Source organism: Mangifera indica, chromosome 10 (genome assembly GCF_011075055.1).
Source record: "Mangifera indica cultivar Alphonso chromosome 10, CATAS_Mindica_2.1, whole genome shotgun sequence".
Lineage (NCBI taxonomy): Eukaryota > Viridiplantae > Streptophyta > Magnoliopsida > Sapindales > Anacardiaceae > Mangifera > Mangifera indica.
Window position 1 is genome coordinate 9,030,631 of NC_058146.1, and position 3,597 is coordinate 9,034,227.

The 3,597-nt window shown below is 30.5% G+C and overlaps 1 non-coding gene across 1 annotated transcript; it reads right to left on the minus strand.

Moving 5' to 3' along the window:
• Positions 1 to 1,402: 1,402 nt before the first annotated feature.
• Positions 1,403 to 1,509, minus strand: LOC123228477. The gene has a single exon (XR_006504704.1). It is a non-coding gene; the product is annotated as a small nucleolar RNA R71 (small nucleolar RNA).
• Positions 1,510 to 3,597: the final 2,088 nt, after the last annotated feature.

Here is a 3,597-nt window from a genome sequence, read left to right on the forward strand (position 1 = left end):
ACTAACTAGATGTAGGCACATGAAATGATGAAAGCAGATTTCAAAATTTAAATTTTGACGTCTAGATCAGCTGAAATAATCCAAAAAAAGTCAAGATTTGCTTCTTAGAAAAGGGAAATATTATTTTGATAGATAGGGATATATATAAGGGAGATATATATCTTTTCCTTTCTTATTAGAAAGATATATATTATTTTTGCTCGGCTAGATTAAGGGATTACCATTGATTTTTTTATTATTTTCCGTATATGAATGGGAGAAAGATATATATTTTATTTTATTTATTTTGGGGGATCATAGGAATTAGATCTAGATGATTAGAGAGCTAAATATGGCATACAATGGCTAAAATCTTTTCTCTTGGTTGAAGGGATTTGAAACCATAAACTACAAGTTGTGAGATTTTTGTTCTTTAATGCATCTTTTTAATTATTCAAGTATTTTTCATGATTGTGTTGGTTGATTGCTAAGGCACACAATTAGTTTATCAATTAATATAATCTACTGCTAGATTAGGTGTTGAATCCGTAATTGTTCAATCTATCTAATCAAAATGGCAATTGGGATTTATTGTTTGCTCTATCAGAAACTGTAATTCCTAGGAAAATAATCAGTTGGATTAAAGAAAATGTCGTACGCTTGTGTTATTTTGTTTTGTTGGTCTTTCTAATTCTTAATGCTATTGCTTAATTAAATTCGAGATTGTATCCAAGTTTTTAAACAATAAGGGTTAACTGAAATACATGTTTTTGGTTAACAAATTATAAGAAAAAATAGGTAATTAATACCATAATAAATATTTGAATAATTAATTTGATACTCCTAAGTGTTGATGATCAATTGTAGTTTCAATGGTGGATGTGACCGTAGACCAAGGTTAGTTTAACTGACTATTTATTTTATATTATTTCATCAATTTTTATTTATTGCTTTTAATTATAATTCGTATTCAATTCAGAAACCTTTCCCCCCTCCCCTATTTCATTGCTTTATGAGATAAGTAATGACTTATTAATTGGAACTCTTCGAGAGAACGATCCCTATTTTCCTTTACTACATTTTGTTGCAGGAATTTAGAATTTTAATTTGGGTGTCGATGACAACACTTGCCAATAATTTTGAAATAAAGCCACAAATTATCCAAATGATTTAAACCATAGTTCATTTTGATGCTTTATTAAATGAGGATCCAAATGCTCACATTGACAATTTTTTGGAAATTTGTGACACTTTTAAACACATTGAGGTGTCAAATGATGTTATCAGGTTAAGATTATTTCCTTTTTAACTTGGAGATAAAGCTAAGAGTTGGTTACATTATCTCCTTGCAGGTACCATAACAACTTGGGATGATTTAGCTGAAAAATTCTTAGCTTAATATTTTCCATATGCAAAAACAGCAAAGTTTAGGAATGAGATCAACATTTTTAGGCAATGTGAGATAGAAAAATTGTATGAGGCATGAGAGTGCTTCAAAGACCTTTAAGGAAGTGCCCTCATCATGGACTTCCTCAATGGTTATTGGTGTAGACATTTTATAGTAGGTTGAATCATTCTACACGAATTCCTATTGATGCAACTACTAGTGGAAATTTTATATGAAAGTTATTTGAGGAGGCATATGAGTTATTGGAGGAGATGGGCATAAATAATTATCAATGGTCTATAGAAAGATCAACATTAAGAAGGACGATTGAAGTGCATGAGATTGATGCTATTACAACAATTAATGAAAAGGTAGATAAATTATTTACTAAACTTGATCAGTTGAGTCGTAATGTTGTTCAATCTATGTAGGTGTGTGAATTATGTAGGGGTTATCATGTTACAAGCAAATGTTAAAAGGGAAATCGTTTGCACCTAATGATACAAAACAAGGCAATAATGTGTCGAACCAAGGAAGAACATAAAATAATCCTTATTTTAGCACATAAAATCTAAAGTGGAGGAATCATCCAAATTTCTCTTAGTTCAATAATAAGAATAGAGCAACACTACCATAGAAAGTGCCATCATGGGAGAAAAAGTCTTCACTTCAAGAGATGATTTCTAACCTGTCCAAGATGACTTTAGATTATATGGCAAGAACATATTCATATATATAAAATCAACAAGCTGCCATCAAAAGTCTAGAGTTACAAGTAAGCCAATTAGCTAGTGAAGTTTCAAACCAAACTCAAGGTTCCCTACGTAGTAACATCGAAAAAAATCCAAGGGAGCATGTGAAAGAAATTATCTTGAAGAATAGAAAACAACTTGATGATCTATTATTGAAAGCGAGTAAGAAGAAGGTTGAGGCACCTAAGTTTGCCTTGATGTTGAAGTGCAGTCACATGAGGCAGAACATGAACAAAATGAGGAAAACAAATCAATACCAATAAAGGCTTATATTCCCCTTGTTCTTTTTCCATAACGTTTTTGTGCAAACAAAGAAGATAAGACTTTCTTGAAATTTCTTGATGTGTTTAAAAAACTTCATATTAATATTTTTTTGTAAAAGCATTGGCTGAAATGTCAAGTTGTGCCAAGTTCTTGAAAGAGATTTTATCTAATAAGAGAAAACTTAAAGATCATGAAACAGTAATGTTGACTAAAACGTGTAATGCAATAATTCAGAACAAACTACCTGCTAAGTTAAAAGATCCAAGGAGTTTTACTATTCCTTGTTATATTGGAAATTATGAATTTAATAAAGCTTTGTGTGATCTTAGTGTCAGCGTTAACTTAATGTCATCTTCTTTGTTTATAGAATTAGGGTTAGGTAAAGTTAGGCCCATTACTGTTTCCTTGTAGTTGGCAAATCATTCAATAAAAAATCCACTAGGTATCATTGAAGATGTTTTAGTTAAAGTTGAAACTTTTATATTTATCGTGGATTTTATTATGCTTGCTATATAGGAAGATAGAGAAGTTCCTTTGATTATGGGATGCCCATTTTTAGCAACTAGTGAGGCATTAATTGATGCTCAATAAGGTACGTTGATATTGAGGTTAGGACAATGGAAAGTAACTTTTAATGTTTTTCAAGTTTCTAAATTCCCTATGGAAACCAATTTATGTCTAAGAATTGATTTTTTTTATGATTATGTAGTTGAGACAATACAAAAGTCTAATGATTCTGTTGAGCAATAAAATTCTTGTTTGGAAAAAGACTATGTGCAAGTACCAAAAACAAGTTCAAGACAATCAAAAAGGGAAGGAATTTCAATTTGGTCAAATCAAAATGTGTCGTTTGAACAACTTCAGAAGTCAGTAATATCATCATTGCCTTCAATTAAAAAGCCTTTGGCACATCTAAGGTATGCTTTTCTAAGTGATAATTCTACTCTTCCTATGATAATTTCTACATAGTTAAATAACGAAGAATAGAAAAATGTTTTGCATGTTTTAAGGAAGCATATTAGAGCTCTAGGATGGTCTATAGTTGATATTACAGGAATTAGTCCTTCCTTATGCATGCATAAAATTTTAATGGAAGATAATTATAAGCCCTCTATTCAACATCAACAAAGATTAAATCCTCACATGAAATAAGTAGTTAGGGCTAAAATAATTTAGTGGTTAGATGTTGGAATCATATATCCTATCTCTGATAGC